Source organism: Lygodium microphyllum, chromosome 22, assembly GCF_053477565.2.
Source record: "Lygodium microphyllum isolate KBCC chromosome 22, Lygodium_microphyllum_v1.1.10, whole genome shotgun sequence".
Classification (NCBI taxonomy): domain Eukaryota; kingdom Viridiplantae; phylum Streptophyta; class Polypodiopsida; order Schizaeales; family Lygodiaceae; genus Lygodium; species Lygodium microphyllum.
The window spans coordinates 32328568-32345710 of NC_141156.1; positions in this window are offsets into that span (position 1 = coordinate 32328568).

Here is a 17143-nt window from a genome sequence, read left to right on the forward strand (position 1 = left end):
ACGCGGTGAAAATGGTGTGTGTGAGTGTGGTTTCAAAAAACATATGAAGGGCCTTGGGAGATCTTTGGGCTTGGGAGTAAAAGGTATAGGAAGCAGGATTTTTTTGGAGAGGTTTTAGGACACGGAGTAGTAGAGGCTTTAGGGATTTAAACTCGGGGTGAAAGGGGAAAGGTGAAGGGTGAAGGGCTTATAGCACGGGGGAGAGAAAAGGGTGTGTAAGAAAAAAGGGGACACGAGGGGGTTAAAAAGGGGCTTAGGGGGGGGTGTTGAAAAGGAATATGAGGGGGGGTGAAACACGGGGTTTCAAAGAAAACACAAGAAAGGACTTATAAATTTAAGCATGGGGGGAAGGGGGGGGAGGTAATAAGGCTTTTCAAGCCTTAGTTATTTTCAGGGGGGGGATCCATCCATGGGAAGGAGGCTTAGGGGTTAAAACCCGGGGTGAAAGGGTAAAAGGGGATTAAACCGGGAGGGGGAAGATTTGAAGGCTAACACAAGGGAGTAGAAGGCTTTAAGGGCCTCCACAGGAAGGGGGGCTTAGAGGAGCCCCCCTGAGAAGCTTCTCAAGAAGCTTTTGAGAAGCTTCAGTGGCCTCAAAGCCACGTGGAGGGAAGGGGAGTCACTTCAAGGCGGCGGTTGGTGCTTCCCAGGCGGCAGGAAATGGAGACGGCGATGACAGGGGGGGTAGTCTGCAGGCGGCGGCGCTGAGAGGGCAACCCTCGTCTGGGCGGAATCCCGACAAGGTGGCTTATCCCTCCCTCCTTCAACAGATTGCAAGGCGGCAGCGTTATTTTCGTCTTCTGTCCTTGCTCCTCCTCCTAGTAGCCTGCGGCCCTCCCTCAATTTTATAGGGGAGGGGAGGGAATCCTCCCCCTCAAACGTGTCCATTCGCATGGATCCTCCTTGTTCCAAGCTCCAGCAAGGATCTTGGTGTCCCATGCTTCCCTCCCTCTCCCCCAGCTCAACAGTGGGCTAGGGGAAGGAGGGAGTAATAAAAAATTTTGCTTAATCTAAAAAAAAAGAATTAACCCAAAGCCCTATTTACGCGTAATAAGATTTAGTTTTGTTACATTCTCTCCCCCTTTGAGGAATCGAGATGTCCTCATCTCGAGATAAACTGGGGATATTGATGGTTGAGAATACCTTCTTCTATCCAAGTGGCATCCTCTTCGGGATAATATTTCCACTGGATGAGGCATTCTCTCAAGGTTCTGGATCTTAATTGTCTCTCCCTAACATCTAAGATCCTATCGGGCCTTAGCTCAAGGACTCCTTGACCAGGCATTACAACTTGTTGGTCGTCAAGTACGTCATTAGGATTAGGTACATACTTTTTCAATAGACTGATATGGAATACATTATGAACTTTTAGGTTCTCAGGGAGTTGCAATCTATAAGCATTGGGTCCTAGGCATTTGAGGATTTTGTACGGCCCACAATATCTTGGACTTAGCTTCTTGCAATCTCCTAGGGATAGAGAACTCTTTTTAGGGCGTATGCGAATGAAGACCATGTCACCTTCTTTGAAGACTCTTTCTTGACGCTTCAAAGCTGCGTATGCCTTCTGTCTATCCTTGGCCGCTTGTATGTCTTGTCTTATTGTCTTTATTTGATCATCCATCTCTTCCAACATCTGCCTTGACGCTTCAACCCTTGGGGTTGGATCAGAGAAGTTTAGGGGACTTCGACAGTCATGACCATACAATGCTTGGAAAGGGGTCATCTGAATGCTTTGCTGGTATGAAGCATTGTAGGCAAATTCAACCAATGGCAAGTATTGAATCCACCTCTTCGGCTCTCGACAGCAGTATGCCCTAAGCATATCCTCCATGACTTGATTTACTCGTTCTGTTTGGCCATCCATTTGGGGATGGTAGGCGGTGCTAAAACAGAGTTGAGTCCCAATAGCTTCAAAGATAGCTCTCCAGAAGTGTGATGTGAAGAGAGAATCACGGTCACTAATGATTCTTCTGGGTAAACCATGTAGCTTGAATATCTTCTTCATAAACAATCTTGCAATGTTGGAGGCTTTATAGTTTGTTTTTACTAGAATAAGGTGTGCAACCTTAGTAAGCATGTCAACCACAACCATGATGGAGTTGTATCCTTCCTGGACTTGGGGTAAGCCTACAACAAAATTCATACTGATGAATTCCCATTTCATTTGGGGAATGTCAAGCGGTTGCAGTTTCCCTGGCATCATGACATTTCGGCTTTGATACGTTGGCAAGACAAACACTCAATGACATATTTGAGAACGTCACCTTTGACCCTCTCCCAATGATAGCTCTTTCTAATTGCATTAAGAGTCTTAGCATAGCCAGGATGTCCTGCGAAAGGGGAATCATGAGCTTCCCACATTATGTTTTGCTTAAGTGACTGGCTTGTTGGTATACACAGCGTTGTTCTTTAGTAGACAAGTCCATTATCAATGGAAAATTCTTGATACTTAGCTTGCACCTTTTGATTCTGCTCCTTGGTAGAGATCTCCTTTAGCTTTGTTTGGTAGGCCAAATCATGGCATGCTTCCCCTCTAGCTAACTCAAGTATAGGGTTGTTTGGCATAGAAACTTTTGTAGCTAGAGATCTGGCCGTTGATGGATTCTGCAAGATTAGGGAATTTAGGAATGCCTTGCAACTAAGTGCATCGGCAACTACATTCTCTTTCCCTGGTCGGTACTTGATTTCAAAGTCATATTCCTCAAACACTTCAATCCACGGACATTGCCTCATGTTGAGCTCGTTCTGGGTAAAGATCCATTTGAGGCTCTTATAGTCGCTTACTAGAGTAAACTTGTTACCCAACACGTAGTGTCTCCAAAGCTTTAGAGCATGGATGATAGCTAGTAATTCCAGATCATACGTAGCATAATTCTTTTCATGGTTCTTCAGTTTCCTTGAAGAGTATGCTACTGGATGACCTTCCTGCATAAGTACACACCCCAAGGCAAGAATGCTAGCATGAGTTACTACCTCGAACTCCTTATTGAGGTCTGGAAGTTTTAGAATAGGTGCTGATACCAAACTTTGCTTCAATCTATCGAAGCTATTTTGTTCGGGAGTTGACCATGTAATGGAAGTCAGCTTCTTTAGTAAATCCGTCAAAGGTGCTGCAATCAAAGCATAGTTTTTGATGAAGACCCTATACCATCATGTCAATCCAAGAAAGCTGTGTATTTCTTTGACAGATACTAGTGTTGGCCATTCAAGCACATCTCTGACCTTGGCTGGGTCCACTGATATTCCTTCTGATGATACTATCAATCCCAGATATTCAATCTGATGCTTGAAGAATGCACACTTCTTCATTTTTGCATACAGCTTATGTGACCTCATTGTCTCAAGGACAATGTGAAGTTGAGGTTGATGATCTTCTTCCTGTTTAGAATAGACTAAAGTGTCATCGAAGAAGACAAGTACGAAATCATCAATATATGGCCTAAAGATATCCTGCATTAATCTATTGAAGGTGGCAGGTGCTTTCGTAAGCCCAAATGACATAATTAGGAACTCAAAGTGCCCATATCTTTTATTGAAGGCCATCTTTGGGATATCTTCTTCCTTGATCCTTATCTGATACTAACCAGACCTGAGATCAATCTTGGAGAAGATCTTTGCATCCTGAAGACGATCAAGAAGCTCATGTATTCTAGGAATAGGATACTTGTTCTTGACTGTTGATTGATTCAACGCTCGGTAATCAATACATAGTGGAAGTGTCCCATCTTTCTTTTTTTGGAATAGTACTGGAGCTCCCCACGGTGAATTGCTAGGCCAGATGTAGCCCTGATCTAACAGTTGCTTGAGTTGTTCCTTCAACTCAATTGCTTCTGGTATGGACATTCTATAAGGTATCTTGGCAATTGGCGTAGCTCCAGGTACTAACCTAATCTCATGATCCACTTCTCTTTGACGTGGAAGTTCAGTCAACTCTTCAGGGAATACGTCTGCGTATTCCTTTAGCCAAGAAGGCCCTTCATGAGATTCTTGCTTTTGATCTAATTTGTTGAGTTTGATCAAGTAAACAGGTAATCCTTTTCTGACTCCTTTTATGATCCGAGATACTTTGGCCAATTGGATTCTTGGCACTCCTGCCTTACCTTCAGTTGTGACTAATTTCCTTTCAGAGTTTCGAAAGGAAACTTGACCCTTTCCACAGTGAATGTGGGCGTCATTGGGCTTAAGCCAATCCATTTCGAGTAGACACTCATGGATACCTAAATTCATGACTCTGAATTTAACCGAAGTCTTCTTTCCTCCCAGAAAGAATTCCACCTTAGCAGTTTGCCTGGTACAAGTAACCTCACGACCCTTTGCCAATTCCACAAGCAGGGTAGGTGCTTCTACTGTGGCTATTCCTAATCTTTTTGCACATGCTGGTGAGATAAAGGAATGTGTAGTGCCACAATCAATCAAGGCCTTGAAACCTTTACCTTGATAGTCCGACGGTGTCTGAATCACCGAGAACTGGCGATTCGGCCCTTTTTTATGTAAACTGGCATGGACTGTCGCTGTTTCGAGTTCTGCTTCCATGGTCAGATCTTTCTTTTCTTCTTCTTCGCACATTTGCCTATTGGCAATGGAGGCGGTTCTTCCTCTTCCTCGAGTAGCGGCTCCTTGACCACGGCCTGTTCCTTGGAAAGGTGCTTGGCGATGTCCTCCACCAAGCTTGGGACATTGCCTCTTGAAGTGACCGGGTTCGTTGCAGTGAAAACAACGGAGATTTCGGCCATTACTTTGAGTAGGAACAAAGTTGTTGAGGTTATTCATCCTTGCTTTCTTTCTTTGTCCTTGATTATGACCTTGAACTCTCTTCATTTGAGGTCTGAATGCTCCTCTGTTCGGGTCATTATTAGACCAAGTTTTGTTACCCCTTGGTCTAGCTTGTACCTCTTGAATTATAGGCGCCGCTTGAATGAGTGCATCCTGATGATCTGATGGACGCATAGATTCGAGACAGGTTTACTGGTGGATTTAAACCCGCACAAAATTTGGACACCAGCTGAGTCATGTCCATCTGTGGCGCATACTTTAAAAGTGAGACAAATTTAGAGTAGTATGCATCAAGAGTGAGTCCTAGCTGTTTTAGATCATAGAACTCGTTCATTTTCTGCGTGCGATATGCAGGTGGTAAGTATCTACCCTGCACAGCTTTCTTCAGCTTCTCCTAGGTAACAGATCCCTCTACGATCCCTTGATCCCTGCACCATTGCTTCCACCAAATTTTGGCTTCGTCGGTGAGTTTTAACTTGGCGAGCATAGCTTGATTGGCGGGTGCAGTACCGGCTGCTTCGAAGTAATCCTCCATGGATTCAATCCAAATTTCAGCATCAGCCTGAATGAATCTGCCTCTCCCATCTAACTCGAATGGCTTAATCTGCTTGAGAAGGAACTTCTTCTCCTGGATCACATCAATACTTGATGTAGGAGGCGAATTAGGAACCTGTGCCTGGGGTTGTGCCTGAATAAAGGTTTTCTTAACGTTAATATACAATAATCGATGTTAGCTTATATTACATCTTTAATTCATCTATATCGTAAACAATATAGCTACTTAACTTTTTATCAACTCTTATGCACAGCCAGACATTGATAAAAAGAAGTATTTATTTGTATTTATATGGGCATAGCCCTTTCCAATACAACGTTTCATGTGATGATAAGCCAATTGTTACATTTAGTTTGGGGAGAACAACGTTGTATTGCATTAATCTACAGGAATTGTGTAATAGTAAGGTTTTGGGTCATGGATCTTCAGGAATTGGTAAGTCATTGTTGGAAGTTCAGGATATCCTTTCCGTTGGAATCCATACTTCTCATGGCGGCCCAACACTTTAATCCTGTCGGCTGGGATTACACAGGTTACTTCCTCATTTACATATGAGTTCATCTCAACCCTCCGACCTTGAATATGTAAAGTCGAATTTACGTGAGCTTCCACAAAAACGAATAGCTTCACGACTTTCAGGTCTTCCAACCACTTGGTCCTCTTTAGGTTGGTCTGTATATAAGAAAACCGGTGGGCGGCTATATAGTAGATTCTTGAAGCACCCGTCCATCTTCGTTCCATGTACAAAGGTGATGGATTATAAATCTGCTCCAGGATGTTCATCATCCCAATTCTTTGTCTATAAAGTGGAGAATGCATTGCAGTCATAAACATGACTCGAAATACCAAGAACTTGTTCCATGCTTCGTAATTCTGCAAGACAGCATTGAAGGTAAGGAAATGTTTGGATAGCAATAATTGCTTTACTTCATTTCTTTGAGATTTCATAAAAAGAATTCCATTGTAGGTCAGCTCTGATACCAATTGTAACGTGTCTACTAGTATCATCCAGGACACGTCTCAGCAGTCCATCGGAAAGGATGTCTAGAAAGCTCCACCCGGCACTCCCATGGAATGTTACGCGATTTGCGATCTAGGGCTGTCCGCGTCTGCCACGTAGCGGAAAGTATTCTGGCCGTTCCCACTTAGGATCGACCGAAATTAGGGTTGTCCTGATTGGTCCTTTCCTAACATCAACTAACGTCGGACCCAAGCGAACTACTTTACGTAGAAACGCCAGGTCCAAAGCGGATTCACGCTGCACTTGGTTTAAAGAGAATGGGAAATGAGAGGGATGCAAGCTCAACCTCTCTGCCATAAGGCATAGTCCCATTCCGTTCCCCTAAAACAACGTAAATCAGCTAAGACATAACTCTAGGTCAATGCTTTTGTTGTTCATGTCCTTTGACGATCATCCCACTGTTCTTCGAGATTTGAGAAAAGTTCCCGGCTAGCCGGGACCACCCAACCGTAGAACAGACCCATGGCCCATCCTTCGCACTTTCCTCGGTTTGTTTTAGTTAGGTAATTATCTAGCACGTTAGTTGGACATGTAACAATCAGCTTCTTTAATTAAACCGTTAAGCACTGGTTTCTTCATGTAATCTTATCACGTGATATATAAAAACAATATCAGACAAGTTCTTTGTTAATACATCATCATATTTATGTTTGAAATACAAGGAGTTCCGCCCGTAGGCTTGTCCATAATCCACCCGAAGGCTATCCAGTAATCCACAGGGATCACTATTCCAAGCTTTCGCCCGTAGACTAGTATGCGGGCCTTGAGATCCAATCCCGAGTCACGTTAGCCTCTTGTGCAGGACTCGGAAGGCGAGGGATTTACAATGAGATCCCCCCTGGCACCCAAGCGTCCTCCTGCTCCAAGTAGAGCTCAACCGAGAGACCTCTCATGGCGGGTTCGGTCCACGTTCCCGGCGCGGTCAACAACCTCCTTGGTTAGGGTCAGGCAGGTTTTTGGGGTAACTGAAGCTGCCTCTCCCTTCAGGCCTACAACCTGAAGTATAGATATTCATTTAATTTGTGATTCATAAATCAAACAGTGCTCTAAAATCTCTAGCAAGCACAAACATTTCCATTAACCGATCTTGTTGTTGGCAAACTGCTAAGGAAAGGAATCTTTCCTTTTGAATGCATCTAGCACTGGATTCGGGGTACCTTGCAACTTGGCAAGATCCTTTATATTTTGGGTTAGGGCGTATCCTATTAACCCAACTTGGTCAACCCTAAAGTTCATTGGATACTTTAGATTCAGGTTTTTTTAACCTTCCTTACTTAGAAGGATATCAAAGAATACGTCCTTTTGCAAGATAACTTGCGTAAGGATCCGCCATCCTAGTTGAGGGTATTTAACCTTTCTTCTTGTGAATCAATCACAAGACCATATGACTTCGTACTTGCTGCGCAAGTCCTGCATGGTAATATGCGATGAAACAATCCGTTTCAGTTTCTTTAAGCTGACGTTTGTCAGACCTAGGGTCTCCTTTTATTATTTTCTTTAAGAACCTCAAGGACAAACCCTAGTTCTTTTACGTTTACGATTTATTGACCCTACAATCAAGGAAGGTGGGCAAGTATTTAAGGTATAAACGTTTCTTGGATTTTAGATAATTCCCAATGCATATTTTGCAGCATAGGTATTTCTGAAGTTTATATTGATTCGGTTAACTTTTAGAAGGTAATATCGAGATCACCTCGGCACGATTTGTTATCTATGTGACAATTAGTTTTTCTGTCCTTAACTTTATTGCTTTGAGGTTAGGTAAATTTAATAAATCTTCCTTTTTTCTTGCGAACAAAACTCATGCCAAATAAACAATCTTTTCCTTGCTAAAATATGCAGTTAGCAATGATAACTTCCTAGAGTTTAAGCAACATAAGAAACCTTTCATGAATTTCACCTTCTATGATGATTCGTTGTAAAAAGAATAGGGGTTAATGGTGCAAGATGCAGTTTTTATAACTTCAAGATTTAACCGAAATATACTACTATAGTGGGTAGATAATCTTGCTCGTAATTCGTTTCAATGCATAATGCTATTTGAAGGAAAACTATGTTTTATACTTTATCCATTTTGCATGTTCAATTAAACTAAATTCCTTCATCGTAAATAACTAGGACAAAATATATCTTGTCCCTAACAATTCATCTTGCATGATTGAATTAAAACCGATATAAAACCAAGAAGGAAAAACCTGGTTTTGGGGTGAGATATCCACATGGATACCGGGAGATGACCCTCCCGCAGCTACTCCTTGGACTTTCTTAGGCGGCATCACAGTTGTAATCCTTTGAACGTGAAGGCAACTTTATACTCCTTTTCAGAATTCCACCGTCGCTTCAATACTCTTCTTCTCTCTTTCGAGGCAAGGAGCTGTTAAGGGATTGACCACGAGAAGGGGGTAATAAGACCTTTAAGGTCTTAGCTTCTTCGGGAGGGAAAGGTTTACAAAGCCTAAATAGAAAAGGCCCTATAGGAATTTATACGCGGTGAAAATGGTGTGTGTGAGTGTGGTTTCCAAAAACATATGAAGGGCCTTGGGAGATCTTTGGGCTTGGGAGTAAAAGGTATAGGAAGCGGGATTTTTTTGGAGAGGTTTTAGGACACGGAGTAGTAGAGGCTTTAGGGATTTAAACCCGGGGTGAAAGGGGAAAGGTGAAGGGTGAAGGGCTTATAGCACGGGGGATGGAAAATGGTGTGTAAGAAAAAAGGGGACACGGGGGGTTAAAAAGGGGCTTAGGGGGGTGTGTTGAAAAGGAATATGAGGGGGGGTGAAACACAGAGTTTCAAAGAAAACACAAGAAAGGACTTATAAATTTAAGCACAGGGGGGGGTGAAGGTAATAAGGCTTTTCAAGCCTTAGTTCTTTTCAGGGGGGGGATCCATCCATGGGAAGGAGGCTTAAGGGTTTAAAACCTGGGGTGAAAGGGTAAAAGGGGATAAAATCGGGAGGGGGAAAATTTGAAGGCTAACACAAGGGAGTAGAAGGCTTTAAGGGCCTCCACGGGAAGGGGGGCTTAGAGGAGCCCCCCTGAGAAGCTTCTCAAGAAGCTTCTGAGAAGCCTCAGTGGCCTCAAAGCCATGTGGAGGGAAGGGGAGTCACTTCAAGGCGGCGGTTGGCGCTTCCCAGGCGGCAAGAAATGGAGACGGCGATGAGGGGGGGGTTAGTTTGCAGGCGGCGGCGCTGAGAGGGCAACCCTCATCTGGGAAGAATGGTGACGAGGTGGCTTATCCCTCCCTCCTTCCACAGATTGTAGGGCGGCAGCGTTATCTTCGTCTGCTGTCCTTCCTCCTCCTCCTAGTAGCCTGCGGCCCTCCCTCAATTTTATAGGGGAGGGCAGGAAATCCTCTCCCTCAGACATGTCCATTCACATGGATCCTCCTTGTTCCAAGCTCCAGCAAGGAGCTTGGTGTCCCATGCTTCCCTCCCTCTCCCCCAGCTCGACAAACGGCTGGGGGAAGGAGGGAGTAATAAAAAAATTTGCCTTAATCTAAAAAAAAAGAATTAACCCAAAGCCCTATTCACACGTAATAAGATTTAGATTTGTTACATTCTCTCCCCCTTAGAGGAATTGAGATGTCCTCATCTCGAGATAAACTGGGGAGATTGATGGTTGAGAGTACCTTCTTCTATCCAAGTGGCATCCTCTTTGGGATAATCTTTCCACTGGACGAGGCATTCTCTCAAGGTTCTGGATCTTAATTGTCTCTCCCTAACATCTAAGATCCTATCGGGCCTTAGCTCAAGGACTCCTTGACTAGGCATTACAACTTGTTGGTTGTCAAGTATGTGATTAGGATTAGGTACATAATTTTTCAATAGACTGACATGGAATATATTATGAACTTTTGGGTTCTCAGGGAGTTGCAATCTATAAGCATTGGGTCCTAGGCATTTGAGGATTTTGTACGGCCCACAATACCTTGGACTTAGCTTCTTGCAATCTCCTAGGGATAGAGAACTCTTTTTAGGGCATACGCAAATGAAGACCATGTCTCCTTCTTCGAAGACTCTTTCTTGATGCTTCAAATTCGCGTATGCCTTTTGTCTATCCTTGGCCGCTTGTAGGTCTTGTCTTATTGTCTTTATTTGATCATCCATCTCTTCCAACATCTGCCTTGACGCTTCAACCCTTAGGGTTGGATCATAGAAGTTTAGGGGACTTCGACAGTCATGACCATACAATGCTTGGAAAGGGGTCATCTGAATGCTTTGCTGGTATGAAGCATTATAGGCAAATTCAACCAATGGCAAGTATTGAATGCACCTCTTCGGCTCTCGACAGCAGTATGCCCTAAGCATATCCTCGATGACTTGATTTACTTGTTTTGTTTGACCACCCGTTTGGGGATGGTAGGGGGTGCTAAAACAGAGTTGAGTCCCAATAGCTTCAAAGATAGCTCTCCAGAAGTGTGATGTGAAGAGAGAATCACGGTCACTAATGATTCTTCTGGGGAAACCATGTAGCTTGAATATCTCCTTGATAAACAATCTTGCAATGTCGAAGGCTTTATAGTTTGTTTTTACTGGAATAAGGTGTGCAACTGTCAAGCACAACCGTGATGGAGTTGTATCCTCCATGGACTTGGGGTAAGCCTACAACAAAATCCATACTGATGAATTCCCATTTCATTTGGGGAATGTCAAGCGGTTGTAGTTTCCCTGGCATCATGACATGTTTGGCTTTGATACGTTGGCAAGACAAACACTCAGTGACATATTTGAGAACGTCACCTTTGACCCTCTCCCAATGGTAGCTCTTTCTAATTGCATTAAGAGTCTTAGCATAGCTAGGATGTCTTGTGAAAGGGGAATCATGAGCTTCCCACATTATCTTCTGCTTAAGTGACTGGCTTGCTGGTATACACAGCGTTGTTCTGTAGTAGACAAGTCCATTATCAATGGAAAATTCGTGATACTTAGCTTGCAACTTTTGATTCTTCTCCTTAGTAGAGATCTCCTTTAGCTTTGTTTGGTAGGCCAAATCATGGCATGCTTCCTCTCTAGCTAACTCAAGTATAGGGTTGTTTGGCATAGAAACTTTTGTAGCTAGAGATCTAGCCGTTGATGGATTCTGCAAGATTAGGGAATTTAGGAATGCCTTGCGACTAAGTGCATCGGCAACTACATTCTCTTTCCCTGGTCGGTACTTGATTTCAAAGTCATATTCCTCCAATACTTCAATCCACCGACGTTGCCTCATGTTGAGCTCGTTCTGGGTAAAGATCCATTTGAGGCTCTTATGGTCGCTTACTAGAGTAAACTTGTTACCCAACAGGTAGTGTCTCCAAAGCTTTAGAGCATGGATGACAGCTAGTAATTCCAGATCATACGTAGCGTAATTCTTTTCATGGTTCTTCAGTTTCCTTAAAGAGTATGCTACTGGATGACCTTCATGCATAAGTACACACCCCAAGGCAAGAATGCTAGCATGAGTTACTACCTCGAACTCCTTATTGAGGTCTGGAAGTTCTAGAATAGGTGCTGATACCAAACTTTGCTTCAATCTGTTGAAGCTATTTTGTTCAGGAGTTGACCATGTAATCGAAGTCTGCTTCTTTAGTAAATCCGTCAGAGGTGCTGCAATCAAAGCATAGTTTTTGATGAAGACCCTATACCATCCTGTCAATCCAAGAAAGCTGTGTATTTCTTTGACAGATACTGGTGTTGGCCATTCAAGCACATCTCTGACCTTGGCTGGGTCCACTGATATTCCTTCTGATGATACTATCAATCCCAAAAATTCAATCTGATGCTTGAAGAATGCACACTTCTTCATTTTTGCATATAGCTTATGTGACCTCATTGTCTCAAGGACAATCCGAAGTTGAGGTTCATGATCTTCTTCTTGTTTAGAATAGACTAAAGTGTCATCGAAGAAGACTTGTATGAAATCATCAAGATATGGCCTAAAGATATCTTGCATTAATCTATTGAAGGTGGCAGGTGCATTCGTAAGCCCGAATGACATAACTAGGAACTCAAAGTGCCCATATCTTGTATTGAAGGCCATCTTTGGGATATCTTCTTCCTTGATCCTTATTTGATAGTAACCTGACCTGAGATCGATCTTGGAGAAGATCTTTGCACCCTGAAGACGATCAAGAAGCTCATCTATTCTATGAATAGGATACTTGTTCTTGACTATTGATTGATTCAACCCTCGGTAATCAATACATAGTGGAAGTGTCCCATCTTTCTTTTTCTGGAATAGTACTGGAGCTCCCCACGGTGAATTGCTAGACCATATGTAGCCCTGATCTAACAGTTGCTTGAGTTGTTCCTTCAGCTCAATTGCTTCTGTTAAAGACATTCTATAAGGTCTCTTGGCAATTGGCACAGCTCCAGGTACTAACCTAATCTCATGATCCACTTCTCTTTGAGGCGGAAGTTCAGTCAACTCTTCAGGGAATACGTCCGCGTATTCCTTTAGCCAAGAAGGCCCTTCATGAGATTCTTGCTTTTGATCTAATTTGTTGAGTTTGATCAAGTAAACAGGTAATCCTTTTCTGACTCCTTTTATGATCCAAGATACTTTGGCCAATTGGATTCTTGGCACTCCTACCTCACCTTGAGTTGTGACTAATTCCCTTTCAGAGTTTCGAAAGGAAACTTGACCCTTTCCACAGTGAATGCGGGCGTCGTTGGGCTTAAGCCAATCCATTCCGAGTAGACACTCATGGATACCTAAATTCATGACTCTGAATTTAACCAAAGTCTTCTTTCCTCCTAGAAACAATTCCACCTTAGTAGTTTGCCCGGTACAAGTAACCTCACGACCATTTGCCAATTCCACAAGCAGGGTAGGTGCTTCTACTGTGGCTATTCCTAATCTTTTTGCACATGCTGGTGAGATAAAGGAATGTGTACTGCCACAATCAATCAAGGTCTTGAAACCTTTACCTTGATAGTCCGACGGTGTTTGAATCACCGAGAATTGGCGATTTGGCCCTTTTTTATGTAAAGCGGCATGGACTGTTGCTCTTTCGAGTTCTGCTTCCATGGTCGGATCTTTCTCTTCTTCTTGTTTGCAGATTTGCCTATTGGCAATGGAGGTGGTTCTTCCTCTTCCTTGGGTAGCGGCTCCTTGACCACGGCCTGTTCCTTGGAAATGCACTTGGCGATGTCCTCCACCAAGCTTGGGACATTGCCTCTTGAAGTGACTGGGTTCAATGCAGTGGAAAGAATGGAGATTTTGCCCATTAGTTTGAGTAGGAACAAAGTTGTTGACATTATTTGTCCTTGCTTTCTTTCTTTGTCCCTGATGATGACCTGGAACTCTCTTCATTTGAGGTCTGAATGCTCCTCTGTTCGGGTCATTATAAGACCAAGTTTTGTCACCCCTTGGTCTAGCTTGTACCTCCTGAATTATAGGCGCCGCTCGAATGAGTGCATCCTGATGATCTGATGGACGCATAGATTCGAGATGGGTATTTACTCTTGGATATAAACCCGCACAAAATTTGGACACCTGCTAAGTCATGTCCATCTGTGGCGCATACTTTAAAAGTGAGACAAATTTAGAGTAGTATGCGTCAAGAGTGAGTCCTAGCTGTTTTAGCTCGTAGAACTTGTTCATTTTCTACGTGCGATATGCAGGTGGTAAGTATCTACCCTGCACAACTTTCTTCAGCTTCTCCCAGGTAACGGATCCCTCTGCGATCCCTTGATCCCTGCACCATTGCTTCCACCAAAGTCTGGCTTCGCCGGTGAGTTTTAACTTGGTGAGCATAGCTTGATTGGCGGGTGCAGTACCGGCTGCTTTGAAGTAATCCTCCATGGATTCAATCCAAATTTCAGTATCAGCCTGAACGAATCTACCTCTCCCGTCAAACTCGGGTGGCTTAATCTTCTTGAGAAGGAACTTCTTCTCCTGGATCTCAGCAGTACTTGATGTAGGAGGCGAATTAGGAACCTGTACTTGGGGTTGTGCTTGAATAAAGGTTTTCTTAACGTTATTATACGATAATCGACGTTAGCTTATAATACATCTTTAATTCAGCTACCTTGTAAACAATGTAGCTACTTAACTTTTTATCAACTCTTATGCACAGCCAGACATTGATAAAAAGAAGTCTTTATTTGTATTTATATGGGCATAGCCCTTTCGAATACAACGTTTCATGTGATGATAAGCCAATTGTTACATTTAGTTTGGGGAGAACAACGTTGTATTGCATTTATCTACAGGAACTGTGTAATAGTAAGGTTTTGGGTCATGGATCTTCAGGAATCGGTAAGTCATTGAAAGTTCAAGATATCCTTTCCGTTGGAATCCATACTTCTCATGGCGGCCCAACACTTTAATCCTGTTAGCTGGGATTACACGGGTTACTTCCTCATTTACATATGAGTTCATCTCAACCCTCCGACCTTGAATATGTAAAGTTGAATTTACATGAGCTTCCACAAAAACGAACAGCTTCACGACTTTCAGGTCTTCCAACCACTTGATCCTCTTTAGGTTGGTCTGTAGATAAGCAAACTGGTGGGCGGGTATATAGTAGATTCTTGAAGCACCCGTCCATCTTCGTTCCATATACAAAGGTGATGGATTATAAATCTGCTCCAGGATGTTCATCATCCCAATTCTTTGTCTATAAAGTGGAGAATGCATTGCAGTCATAAACATGACTCGAAATACCAAGAACTTGTTCCATGCTTCGTAATTCTGCAAGACAGCATTGAAGGTAAGGAAATGTTTGGACAACAACAATTGCTTTACTTCATTTCTTTGAGATTTCATAAAAACAATTCCGTTGTAGGTCAGCTCTGATACCAACTATAACGTGTCCACTAGTATCATCCAGGACATGTCTTAGCAGTCCATCGGAAAGGATGTCTAGAAAGCTCCACCCGACACTCCCATAGAATGTTATGGGATTTGCAATCTAGGGCTTTCCACGTCTACCACGGAGTGGAAAGTATTCTGGCCATTCCCACTTAGGATCGATCGGAATTAGGGTTTTCCTGATTGGTCCTTTCCTAACAGCAACTAGCGTCAGACCCAAGCGAACTACTTTACGTAGAAACGCCAGGTCCAAAGCGGATTCCCACTGCACTTGGTTCAAAGAGAATGGGAAACGAGAGGGATGCAAGCTCAACCTCTCTGCCATAAGGCATAGTCCGATTCCGTTCCCCTAAAACAGTGTAAATCGGTTAAGACATAACTCTAGGTCAACGCTTGTAATATTTCCATCATGAGAATATTTCTAAACCCACGTGATAGTCATGCAAGGAATTCCATCATCCAAAAATTATGCCAATGATGTGATTTTCGAATGTCACACTACGTATCTTAATCTCTGCTTGCATAAACGAGTTAATCGAATTTACATGGGAACCTCCTCCTAGAAAGCCAAAAGGATAAACCTTTAGATTAAAGGAAAAATTTTTTTACTTCCTTTTTTCTTTTCTTTCCCCCCAGCGACTGTCATGCTGGAGGGGAGGGGAATAGCAAGGATGACTAAGCATCCTTGCTGGGGATCATAGGATGGGTTAAGCCCATGCACCAGCCGCGTGGGGAGGGGAGGTACCTCTCCCCCTCCCATATAAACCCTGTGGGAGGCAGAGGGAAGGGAGAGAGACGACGCCCTTCACCCTGTCGAAGCCAAGAGCTGTGTGAGAAGGGATGATGCTGCGGAATTAAGAAGGAAACTACGGTCGCCACAATCGTGAGGAAGGAGGAGCTGAAACATTGAGGTGTTGCACCACTCGTAGCTGACGGAGGGCCGTGTGGTAGTCGTGAAGGGGGGAAGGCCATTATAGTTGAAGGACGCAGCCGCGAGGGAGAGGCGAGTGTGGCTTGAGAGAGGTGGGGGAGGGGGGGCTGCCGTGGAGCAAACGCCGCCAGCCAGCAGCCGTTATTCAGCCGCCATCCTCGCCGTTCAGCCACCATCGGACGCCAGCTTGCCACGTAACCCTTGGTCTTTTTTCCCACGTGCCTTCTAGGAAGCCTTGGAAACTTCCAAGGGTGGCTTCCTAAGCCCCCTTCGTGTGGTCTTTGGAACTACCCTTTTCTCTCCAATTTTTCCCCTAAAGGCCCTTAGGCCTCTTACTAATAGCCTTTAAGGCTACCTTATTTCCCCTTTTAAATTCCTCCCTAAGGGCTCCCTTAGGGTCTTTTTTTTTCCCCCCTAGAGTTTTCCCCTTAGGACTTTATAAAGCCCTTTTCCCCCCTTGCGTTCTTAACAAAGGGATTCTTAACCTCGGTTTTAAAAACCCCCTTAGCCCTTCCTATGGTTTTAAATTCCCTTTCCCCCCCAAAACAACTCAGACCTTAAAAAGGTCTTAATTTTCCCCCTCCGTGTTGGATTGGAGATTTTCCCCTATAAAAGGGTTTTTTGACCTTAAAGGTCTTATCTTCCCAACCTTTATTTCCCCTTAGGGCCTTGCTCATTATAACCCTCAAACTACCCCCTTATATCATCTCCTAAGGCCTCGTTAGGCCCTTATTTTTTTTTTTAAAAAAATATAACCTTTAAGGACTACTTTCCCTCCCTTGGAGTTCCTCCCTTAAAATTCTGTAAGGCCCTTTCTCCCAAGAGAAATTGTCCTTAGCCTTTCCTCCAAACTCGCAAAATACTTTGAAGTTTGTTCTTCTTTCCCCACTTGAAAAAGGGAAGAGAGTGCTAAGTGTTTTCCGAAGGAAGGTAAAAGCTGCTTCCACGTTCAACAGACTACAGTTGCGATGCCTCCTAAGAAAGTCCAAGGCGTAGCCGCGGGAGGGTCATCTCCCGGTATCCATGTGGATATCTCACCTCAAAGCTAGGTTTTCTTCTTGATGTTAAT